The following is a 12,893-nucleotide window of genomic DNA, read 5'->3' on the forward strand; positions in this document are numbered from 1 at the left end:
TAACAAACCTGCACCTTGGGCACATGTACCCTAGAACTTAAAGTAAATAATAATAATAATAATAATAAAAGACAAAGATGCCCTTATCCCTAATACAATTATCATGAGTTGCTTTAAAGAGGTGTATTTAACAAAGAGACAGTTCAAAATAGAAATATCTGCAAAGGCTCCTACATAACTAGATAATCCAGCCCTGCCTATCTCAACAACAGATGGATTTCCAGCAAAATTTTACATTTTGCATTTAGTATCTATTAACAATATTTTAATATGTTTAAGCTCTTATCAATTATATATTAACTTTCAACTTCAGAATGTAATCCAGGAAAAACTACAAAACATGTAGACCTTTATGGCCACAATAAATAAACAATAATTTTAATGTCAAATTATTTTCATTTCTAATTTCAGAATAAATTATTTTATTATATACATTGGTGAATCAATAAATAATTTTTGAAGAGCAAAAATATATTGAGATAACATATGTGGAAATTGTAATGAAAAAATGATTTCAAAGATTAAAATTGATGCAGAATGCCTACCTCCTATAAAGGAGTTTGTGTATATCTGTAACATTCAATACATCTGAGAGATTGGTAAATGGATATTTATTATTTGAAATATGTACTTTTCAACATAGCTAATATATTGCAAATAACAAGTATATTATTAAAATGCATACACCATTAACATTTGTTGAGTATTTACTATGAACTTGGATCTTTGCTAAGAAGTTACACAGATATTCCATTTCATTTTCACAAAAACATTGCATGACAGGTATGATGCCCAAACAACAGATGTGGAATCTGAGATTCACTGAGGTTAATTATTATGCCAAGGACCTAGTAAATCACCAACCTAGGAGTCTAACAGTAACTTGAATGATACAGCTACCTGTTTTTCTATTTTTGCTTCAATAATAACACTTGTAGCAATGCATCAGACATACTAAGCATCAACTTATTTTTGGTTTCTTGTGATCTAGAAAGTAACATAGGCTATGCCATGATTCATTCCTTCCTTCCTTCCTTCCTTCCTTCCTCCCTACCTCCCTCCTTCCCTTCCTTCCTTCCTTCCTCCCTCCCTTCCTTCCTTCCTTACTCCCTTCCTTCCTTCCTTCTTTCCTTCCTTCCTATATCATTCTTTCCTTCCTATCATCTTTCCTTCCCTTCTTCATTCCTTCCCTGCCAAACTCAACAAGTGATTATTGATCGTATTCCTTGTCCAGCACTTTGCACTGCAATGGGCAGGGGGTCTGTGCCCTATCTTAGCATATAATTTACAGCAAAGCTTTGTAGCAAGAAAACCATCTGTTGTAGGAGTTCAGACAGGAAATAATTCTGCATGTTAGTACTTAAGCATTTAAGTTGAGTTGTAGAATTTGTTAAGGTCATCTCACAATATGACCAGTGCTTACAACTTAATGAACAATGATCTCAAACTTATTAACCAATTGCCCTTTATCCATTCCTCACAACAAAGAGAGGGCAAAAATCAGCTTATGTGATGGAAGCATCATAGAAATGGGATATTAAAATGATATGAGTTTCTTTAAAACTACATAAGAGCAGTATGAGCTATGTTGAGTCAACACCCTTCCTCTATGCTCTCACTGTCACCTGGACATGCCTCTCCTTCGTTTTAGTGTGCTTACTTTTTAATACTTCCATCTCCCTCTGTTAAATGATAAATTGTTTGAGGAATCCTGAATTAACTTGGTGCTTTGTGAAGACTGGATAGTAGACATAAGTAATGTGTGTCTCATCAGTGAATAAAAGCACTACCTCTAGATCGTACTATAGTAGTATGCAAAAATCAGGAAGGGAGAGGAGAAACAATTGCTGGTAAAGTGACATTGTCTTAGCTTTGAAATTATTTCAGGAGTGAGAGGAGGTGGTGATGTCGTCCAGATTCCACAAGAAACAACTGACATAATTACCTACCTCCCTACCAGAAACCAGGGCAAGGTACCCTGCAAAGAGATTTCTAATCAAGGTGATAAAGACCAGTGTAACAGCACATACACAATGGGAAGGTTTGTTTCTCACTCACACAGCAGTCCAGAGGTAAGCAGGCCAGGTGTTGGGCTCAGAAAACAATACCCCAATGTTTGGTGCCTTGGCACACTGAGCACGAAGAACTAAAGGAAACTGGAGAGGTTTCGAAGGTGCTTTGGAATCAAGGACTCTCTGACCCTCCCTAGTTTCTCCTACCAAGTGCAGGGAGAAGCTGTCCCTGAAATTTCCTTGTCTGACTGAGGGAAATTCTTCCATAAGAAACACAATTGCCTTCAATCTCCTTTCTGAAATCTTCCTGACCAGGGAAGATTAATTTGTATTGCAGGAAAGGAAATTAAAATTCACCATGCCCAGGACAACACTCCGGGACAGACTTTTCACTTCTTCTTTCAGCTACTCTTCTAAGGGCTGTTACCTGAGAAACTTGATCTACATAAGGCAGCCTTTGCTCACCATTCTTTCTCTCCTTATCCTTCCATGGTCTGTGTCACCATCTCCCCTCTCCCTCAGAGGCCCCTGTTTCTTTCTACTTAAGTTTCTGCCACCTGCCCCCACTTTGAACCTCATATTTTGTGTGACTCTCGTGTTTATGCACACAATACATTTGTATGCCTTTCCCCCTGCTTTATCTATTGTCAGTTCATTTCAGCACACTCGATTATAGAATCTTCATTCAGATAGCGGAGGAAAGTGTTTTGGGGCCCTATACGGTTGTGATATACAGTTGCACACTTTTGAAATTGTTCAGGGCATGCTACCCAAAATATTCCACCTTGGCATTTTTTTTAAAAAACAGAAGCAGAAAGGTGTCTCCAACCTTCTCTCATCATTCTCTCCTGAAGCAGGTTATAAAACCTAAGATGGTCGCTCTCTGGCCTCTCTCTCTCTTCTTCCCTGAAGACCCTCACATGACAAGTGTCCTGCCCTGTACCCAGAGGGAAGGAATGCCCCATAGAGACACCAAGAAGAATCTGAACAAACAGACATTGCTAAGTTCCTCGCCCACCCCCGCCATGCATTACCATTAGATTATACCCATTTTCAAGCCCTCCACTCCAACTTTTGCACATGTATTCACAAAAATAGTTTTCCTCGTTTCCATGGATCTTTATACTGAAGCCTCCCATGTCACATAAAAGTTATATCAAGTACATCTGGATGTTTTACTCTTGTCTATCTGCCTTTGGTTATGGGGGATCTCAGCTATGAAACTTGTGATGGCTAAGAAAAGGAATCTTTTCTCCCCTGTGGAACCCAGGCTTACTCTGTCTTATTGTTCTGTCAACTTTAACATGCAGGTCCCCATCTGGTGGTTTAAGATGACTAATGATGGGACTCAGAAAACAGTACCCCAAAACAATACCCTAAAAGGAAGCCCTCAGAAGCAGCCTCAAAAGTCAAAGTTTTTCTCTGACATTCTCCTGCCCTCCTATCTCTCAGTCCCATTCTCCCCAAAGGCTACCCATAAAACCTAGAATCCTTCTTCCCAAGGCAGATCACTGAAATCAGAACCACTTTTCCCCCCTAAACCAGCCATAAAACCCAATAATATTGCTCTGAGTTCTTCTACACCTTTCTGTGTAAAAACTCTCCACAAGGAAGTGACCTAACTCACCTTACTTGACTGTAGGTCGTAAGACCCCCATTCCAGAGAGGGTCCTGCCTCACACCCACAAGAAAGAAATGCGTGCTCAGAGGGGCCAAGAAGAATCTGGACAGACAGGCCTTGCTGGGCTTCCCAACTCAGTCTATTGTAATTGGATCATACCCTTTTTGTCCAATGATATGTCTACACAGCTGTCCATAGTTTGTTGAATCTAAGCATAAAATAGACAATTTCCCCTGTATCTTTGGTTTTTCCTTCTAAAGACTCCTGTGTGTACATGTTAAATACATTTGTATGTCATTCTGTGAGTTGACTTTTCAGTGAACCTTCAGCAGGCAAAGGGGAAGTTTTCTCTTGACTCTGACACTATTTTAGTTCCTTCCACCACATGCAAATTCCAATGAACAGAAAAAGGAGAGGAAAGGAATATGTATATACATTCTTTTTCTCCATATATATATATACACACACACAAATATACACACACACACACACATATGATATGGAAAGGATTCAGGGAAGTGTTGGGTAGAGGAGGGTGTGTTCCTGCCTAGGGCTCCAGCCAGGGCCTGTGCCCATGGACCTAGGTGCCAACAGGCATTTCTGTTTTCCTGCCCAAATGTTGCGTTTCCCAAGACCACCCTGGCCCACCACACCCCCATCCTGTGCCAATAGAAAAACCCGGAGACCCTAGCACGCACACACACAAGCAGCTGGACGTCAAGAGGAACACACCAGCAGAAGAAGACAAGTGACTGGACATGGGGAGAAAGTCACTGGAAGGCCATCGACCAGGGGAACAATGTGGCGTTTGACTGGGGCAGTTGGAGGAGAGCCCAGCCGCTGAGCAGCCTGACTCCAGGGGAAAACCACCTTCCCACTCCATCTCCCTTCTGGCTCCTCCATCTGCTGAGAGCTACTTCCACTCAGTAAAACCTTGCACTCATTCTCTAAGCCCACGTGCCCTCTGATCCCTTCCCGACACACCAAAGGAAGAAACCCCAGGATTCAGAACGCTCTCTGCCCTTGCAATAAGTCAGGGAGTCCAGTTGAGCTGACTAACACAAGCTGCCTATGGATGGCTAAACTAAAAGAGCGCACGGCAGCACACGCACAGTGGGGCTTCAGAAGCTGTAAACACTCAACCCTAGATGCTGTGATGGAGTTGGAGCCCCACAACCTGCCCATCTGCATGCTCCCCCTAGAGGTTTCAGCAGCAGGGCATCGAAGAAGCCAGCAATACCCCCATCACACACCCTGTGAGGGGGACAAGGAAACTTTTCTTGTTTTATTTATATATATATATATATGCACACACATGCAGTTCATCCATGTACCCACTGTACAAGTCATTCCTAAAACCAAAAACCACTTGTACCCCCCAAGTTATTAAAATATATATATATATATATATATCCAAAAATATAAAGACAGGATTACACACAAAAGCAAAAGCACAATTTAAAATTTCATTTCGTAAGTTATAAATTTACTTAATAGTTAATAATATGGGAAGTCTGTTACATAGTGAGAGCCAGTTGTAACAAATGGCTCTTTATAAGATTTTACAGTTATCAAATAAAATCGAATATAATTACCCAATTAGTTCTTACAAAAACCCATTACTGTGATCAGCCTCAATTTCTAAATAAGTTCTGGGGGTTCACAGAAGTTAAGTCACCTAATCCCATAGGACTACATATATATCTTTTCTCTTGTGTTTATATATACATATATATATAGAGAGAGAGAAAGAATGTTCTTTTCTCTGTGTGTGTGTGTGTGTATGTGCATGCACACACACACACACACACAAACACATACACATCCCTTTTCTTTTAAAGGCACAATATTGCATATACCACATTTTTTCTCCTACCATTTGCCTAAATCCAATTACATGATGAAAATTTACTAGAAGGGAAGCTGGTGAATGTGGTCTTTAGCTGGTTATCTATGTGGCGTTTGAAGCTTCTAATTGTATAGAAGAAATAGAGAAAGTTACTGAGGGAAGAACTAAGGGTCTATGCCATAGAGTTTGCATAAACTCACTTAAATGGAAAAGTGGGTAGAAACTCCTTTTATATGAAGGGACAGCATTGTGTTCTAGGAAAAATACGAAAGAACTTAACAAAACCTCTCCTACCAAGTCAGAGAGTCAAGTAGAGAAGTTGAGAGGGACTGTGTCACTGTCAAGGACCCCTGTAGATACGTTGGCACTTCTGATCCCAGAGGCCACAAACATAAAAACTCTACAGCAATAGTCAGGAAAAGAGAATTATGTAGGAGGACCCCTGAGAGGCTCAACAAAATGGCAAAGAAATGAGTTGGCCTAGAGGAAATTATAGGATTAGCTCACTTTTTAGTCCCCACCATCTACCTGTTCTTCATTGCTGAATCTCAGAAATAAGTGTATCTAGAGTAAATTAAAACCTCTTCTTTATCCCTTCATTTGGATCTGTAAGAATCAGACAGGAAGCCTCACCAACAGGATTCATTTTAACCTACACAATCTACACAAAATCAGCCGAAATCTCTCTTTGTAAACATGAGCAGAATTTGAGAAATTTTCAGACACGTAAAAGATGCTGTTTTCTGCCAGACGCGGTGGCTCATGCCTGTAATCCCAGCACTTTGGGAGGCCAAGGCAGGCAGATCATGAGGTCAGGAGATTGAGACCTTCCTTGCTAACATGGTGAAACCCTGTCTCCACTAAAAATAATAATAAAAAAAAATAACCAGGCATGGTGGCGCATGCCTGTAGTCCCAGCTACTCGGGAGGCTGAGGCAGGAGAATCCCTTGAACCCGGGAGGCGGAGGTTGCAGTGAGCCAAGATCATGTCACTGCACTCCAGCCTGGGTGACAGAGCGAGACTCCATCTCAAAGAAAAAAAAACAAAAACCAAAAAACACTATATATACATATGAGATGTGCTTCAAAAGAGAGAAAGCAGTCAGAGGAATGTGCACGTGTTCCTCAGTGCTACAAGAAATCCATATTTTTGAAAATATCTAAATTTTGTTTCTAACAAATTAGAGAAGACACACAGCACGGAATAACTGGAATAGGCAATCATGAAGAGATAACTAAGATCAGGAAAGAATACCTAGCAATTAAGCATATCATTGATGAAATAAAAACAGCAATGTAGACAGTAATTGAATAGAATGGAAGAAAAAATAGTCAAGAAGAGAGCTAGCCTAATTATTCTATATGTCAGAGTGAAAGGACAAGGGATGAAATATGAGAGAAAAGACTAAAATAAAACATGAAGAGGTGTGTGTGACATGTATTTAATAGAATACCTCCCCATCTTGGAAGGTCCTCCCCAAAACAAGAACAATTAGTAAAAACTGAAGTACCCTCACATATATACTCAATAATACTTTCCACATTCAAAACTAAAGGAGAAAAATGTCTCTATATGTGCCCACTCAAAATAAAAAGGAACAGAAAGAAAGGAGGGATAAGAAAGTAAAAGGTGTCTTTTAAACTACAATAATGCAAGTTCAACTACATGAGGAATCTGCACTCTCGTTCGCTGGTCTGCAAAATGTAAGAGGGTGCCTGGCAGACAGTGGATATTCCACAAATATGTCAAATACATGAGATTTCAGTGTTGTGAGTAAACAAACATTTGACCCAAAATTTCTACAACAAGCTATGTTGTTGTCCTGCTATCAGAACAAAGGAAACACAACTTTATATGAGATTTGCAAAGCATACTTTCCTTCCATACCCTTTGTAAAAAAAAAAAAAAAGAAAAAGTCAGTTTGCATCACAGACAGCTGACAAATGAATAAAAGTATAGTCTTCAAGTCCTTTTACAATGGTACCTAACCACGTGCACGCATGCACGTGCACACACACACACACACAGACACACAGAGGAAAATTGAAGGATAACCTTGTGAGCATCAGTCTTTTAAGGGTACTAAAATAAATGGAAAATACTGTACTAATTATCTCAAGTTTCTACATATAACTCCTATATAATTGATGAAATGGAAATTGGGATCACTCCAGTCAAAATAATGCCCTTAAGCAAAATTTTTTAGAAAATAAAATAAATTTTTCAAAACGCCCACTTGTAATTAGTACCAAAATATAGACATCAACTATGGAGGCATTATGGTATTAAAAATATATAGTAATGAGAAGTAAAACTACATATACTATAAGTTTGAAGAATTATTAAAGTTTATACACTAAAACAGATGAGACAATACTTTTTGCAAAGAATTATAAATATAACTAAAATATATAAATATTCATATATTTATAATAGTAACATAATCATAATATAAAGTATACATTTACTATTAATGTGGTTTTAAATTTCAGATTTTATCAACAAAAATTGGGATTTGGTTTGAAAGTAGCAAAATAAAATCATTTTAGTTTCCATTGTATTCGGGAAGGGTATAGGTATAGAAACATATATATATGTTTTTTTCTTAATGATGATGATTTCAAAAAATGTCACATAAACTATACCTAAATACCCAAGGCGAATTTACAAAGAAAGGTGTGCATTGAATTGATGGGGCTGTAGTTTGCCTAAGTTGGTATTCAGATACCCGTAATCCACACTGAACACTGATTCACCCCTATACTTTCTGGGTCCACATGCCTGACCTTTTGTGGCTGGCTTGCCAAAATGGATTTAAGAAAATCTTTTTCGTGGGGCACCTGGAACGGAAAAGGTTGTGCTACCTGCTCTGAAATGTGCATCATTCAGCAGTTTCATGCAAATAAAGCATTTCCTCATCTGCTCTGTCCATCATCTGTGGTCTCTCTATGTCTGCTTCAAAATCACTTGGCAGTTGACGCATTGACACTTTCCCTACACCAACACCCTGGGCTTGCCCCCACTGCATGCCACAAGCCCTGAACCTTCAACAGCTGCGTTGTGTTGTGCTTACAAAAATCAAATTGCTGTTGAAATACCCTTTGGCGCCTTTCCTCTGTTATGACATTTTGACTCATCCAGACCTGAGATGGCTCACGTGGCGATTTCTGGCCAGGCCCCCATGGTTTCCAGCCAACATTTGCAAACACAGTTAGGAAGACATCCTCTTCCCAGAGGTGTGCATCAGGAGTAATTACAGAACTAAGAAATCTTCTATCTCACCAGTTCTGGTTAGTGGCCTTGAATCTGAGAGCCACCTCTTGTGTTTAAATCAACTTACATTTGCATGCGAGTGTGTGTGGGGTTCCAGGAATTCATAACATGTCACATCTCACAACAAAGCCACCCTGTGAAGGACCAACTCAGCAGGACCTAGAAATGTATCCCTGGTCCCCATCCTGCCCCCTGCTCAGAATTCTCACTCACTGAATCACCTCTCAGACGGAGCCAGGTCTGCAGCACCGTTAAAAAGCCACTGTATTTGCTTTCTTGCTTTCCCTTGCTTACTTTTCACACCTTTCCTGCTTTGAGGGGAGGTGATCCAGCTTTCAGATGTAAAAGAGCTGGTTTCTGAGCCCTGGGTTCCACTGAGGAGTGAAAGTAAACAGGAAGGGAGAAGGCGCACAGAAGTCTTTGTAACCTGTATGTTAAATTATGTCAACAGGATGCTGAGAACAGGATCTGCTGAGGAAATTCCACAGCTAAATAATGAAAGCTCCATGGTACCTGAATGGAGAGGCCTGGATGGTATTCCCTTTGATCTAACTACATAGTTATAAGGGAGCTTGAAGGAGAGAGTTTCGAAACAAAGAAAAAAAAATAACATCCAATAATCCAAAGAGTAAGGCTATTGGTTAGGGGCAGCTAGATTTGGTTCCCACCTTAGAGGTTGAAACCAAGTCATGGCTTCAGAGAAACAGAGTTTCTTTTGATTCTGATTAAGAGTTTAGCTTTTGGGAGAAGTGATGTGTGGTTCTGGTTTTCCCCCCAGTGTTTAAGAGTTTTTTGTTTGTTTGTTTGTTTGTTTAAGTTTCTGTAAAGGAACTCACTTCAGCCTCAGAAGAACACATCCAAGTTAATAAAGAGATACAACGGGCAAAAAAAATATTACCTCCCTCCTCACCTACTCCAGGGAACACGTCCCCATGTGGGAATGCTTAAACTTCCCCCACAATCTTTCTCAGAGACATCAAAGGACGTGGACTTAGGTTTAATAGTTTACAATTGGAATTTGTCTTTATGAAAATGCCGGGCTGTGTAATTTATGGAAATTAAGCATGCATGCATCTCCATTGTGCTAGATGCATTATGATAGAGTAGGATTAGGCAGAAAGGCAGGGACCTCATGATATATTAAAATACTTTGTGTCTAAACACTGCCCAGAGACTGAAGAGAGATTTAAAAAACCCTATTGTCCATGACAAGGGCAGGGGGCGTTTCAAGTGTGACCTACTTTTGCTGCTGTTGTTATTGTTGTTGTTGTTGTTGTTATGGAAGGAAGATAGATTTTCGTATATTTGTTTCACATTTTACCCTGAAGACCACATGATATATCACTTCGTTTTATGTTAAGAGGGATTCTTTTCAGAGTGTTGTGTGGCTTTGCAAATGGAAAGGCAGGGTTATGCTTCCAATGACTCTGCCTTGAAATAATTTAAATGTAGGCTAGAAAGTTTAGCAATTTATGACAAATATTGAGAATAAGCAAATCTGGAATTTTCAGGGAAGTCTGGAAGATTCATTTTTCCCATTAATAAAAGGTTACTCAGTATGAACCATGCAAGTGGAAAAATTTCTTTTGGTTGAAACACCAAATCTGCTATGTTAGATTAGAAGAAATACGTTTCTTTTCCTTGATCTTAAATTTCTTGGAAAGTACTCCTCTGAAAGTTTTAGAAATAAAATAGTCAGCAACAATAATCATGATAACTGGTAATAATAATAGCGTTGCCTGTATGCATGCCATTTATTTTTCAAAGATTAACCACATACATTTACTTAGTTGATCAAAGCATCTTCACTTGTCTGAAAATTCTGTTCAATTCACCTTGAGAATATTTGGTCTCAGGCAGTCACAACTGGCCACAGTAGGAATGGCTTTTAAACAGCAGTGAGCACCCTGTCAGGAATATAAAAAAATTTAGCAGGTGTTGCTTTGGTTTTCTGGAATTGTAAATAAATTCCAGAGATGTTCATACTTACACATGCTGAGGGCTTGGCAAAACTGTGTTCAAAAATCACACACCACTCAATAAATGGGTTCATAATTTATTTCAGCTAATGACACTGTGGATATGCAATGTCTGATTAAAAATAAGGAATAGGGGTTAATTTTGATTATTTGGAAAGAATGTGGCTGCATATCAAATAACGTCTTTAATCTGACTTTTTAAAAAACTGGCTGAAAAACCACTGAAAAACATGGAACCCAGTGGAAAATTGGATCAGATGTGCTATATTTATAGCCACGCAAATAAACACATTTCGAATTCTGTTTGTTATTGTAACAAGGTAGCGCTCCCTTTGAAATGGGAACCCTGCCATCTAGTGAGCATTTTGGGTATCGCATCTCAGATCATTCTTCAACACAAATAGGTTAAATTTAATCTTGAGTTATTTTAGAGTTGCAGTATATTATAACTATTTATAGATGGAGAAATTGAAGGAAGAGAGTTGAAAGATATTTTCCAAAAGACTCACATTAAGCTAATGGCAGTGTTTTAAATAATATCAAAATAGCTGGGTTCTCAAACACAAAAATGTATTATTCAATAAGCACAAGATTAACTCTTACCTTTTATCTAACAACATTTTTACTATATAAACCACTGGTTATTCAGTGAAGACCTTCTTAACTATTCACAATTAGTCTATGAAACAAATTCTATATTATTTTTTAGTTAATTATTCCAGGGGTTAAATGTCAATATTTCATTAAAAAATGATTTGTTTTTGACTTCATTTTTGCTTTTGGCTCTCTTTCATGAAAGAAATAGTCCATAATCAGATAATAATAATCTGAAATATTTGTATAATTCACTGAGTCTTTAACTTTTCTATTGAGTTTCTTAAATAAAATTGACCGGTTTTGAAAATCACAGCACTATGTGTGTTAAAATTCATTGACATAAATATATGTTTTAGAAAGAAAGCTTTAACCAATTCGTGAAGGAATATTACTTCATTAGGAAGAATTACACAAATGGAAAAAACAATTTTCTGTCATATTAAAACATTATCTTCAAGTCATAAGGATTCTCAAGCCATTTATTTAACAAATGCATGTTGAGTCTCTACTGGGTATCAGTCACCAGGAGAAAGGACATTTCTTCTCTTCAAGAGGTCTGAGGTACTAGGATAGGTAAACATACGAATAAATAATCATGTATGTGTCCTGGACTCCCTCATAGAAGCACGCGTCACATACATAGTGGAAATCGGTCAGCAGTCGTGATGTTGGCTGGAGAATGTTTCATAGACAAAGAGAAGTACTTGATTTGGAGCAACAGAAGTTTCCCAAGTTAGTGATTAAGCATATTTATGTGTTTATAAAGTTATTTTAAAAAATATATTTTAAGATTACAGTTTTAACAAATGCAGAAATGGGCCAAACCATTGAAATTTTAAAACAGTAGGGACAAAATGAAGCTTAAGAGCCCACAAAATTCCAGTCCATGTTTCATGACTTATTTCAGTCAATGAATTTTCTATGTATACTAAACATATGGACATTTTGAGTATGTTTCTAATATTTGTGATTATTTATAATGTATCTGGTCTTGAATTTACAAGATTGGCTTATAACAATTATTTTCAGGATTAACATGGGGTAATTATTTGATAACCTTATCTTTTCAATAGTTTTATTGCTGATCAGTCAAAAGTACAGTTTCCCAAAGTTATTTTTAATAAACTATATATAAAATCTTCTATGTTACTAGTTATGATAAGAGTAAATTAAGCAGTTTTTTAAAAAGCTGATGGTATTTTGAGGAGCAGGAATGGAATGTATGAAGGTCAGAATTGTGAGGCATCTTGATATGATCAGGAAAAGGAACAGTTTAATGTGACCAGAGTATGTGTTTACATGTGGACAGAACCAGATATGAGGAGGGAGTGGGCAGGGGCAGATTGTTAGGAGCCAGTCCTTACTGGGACATCACATAGGCAAAGCTTCAGTTAAATGCCCTGTTGGTCACCACCAACCAACAGGTGTTTACCTCTCCAGGTGCAGAAAAAGTGAAATATCGTGGTGAAGTGGAAGAAACACTGGGATGCAAGTCAATGTAAAGAATAGTGTGGTTTGATTAAGCCAAATTGGCGCATCTCATCCTGTTCCCTTTTTTTGT

This window comes from Papio anubis, chromosome 3 (assembly GCF_008728515.1).
Source record: "Papio anubis isolate 15944 chromosome 3, Panubis1.0, whole genome shotgun sequence".
Taxonomy (NCBI): domain Eukaryota; kingdom Metazoa; phylum Chordata; class Mammalia; order Primates; family Cercopithecidae; genus Papio; species Papio anubis.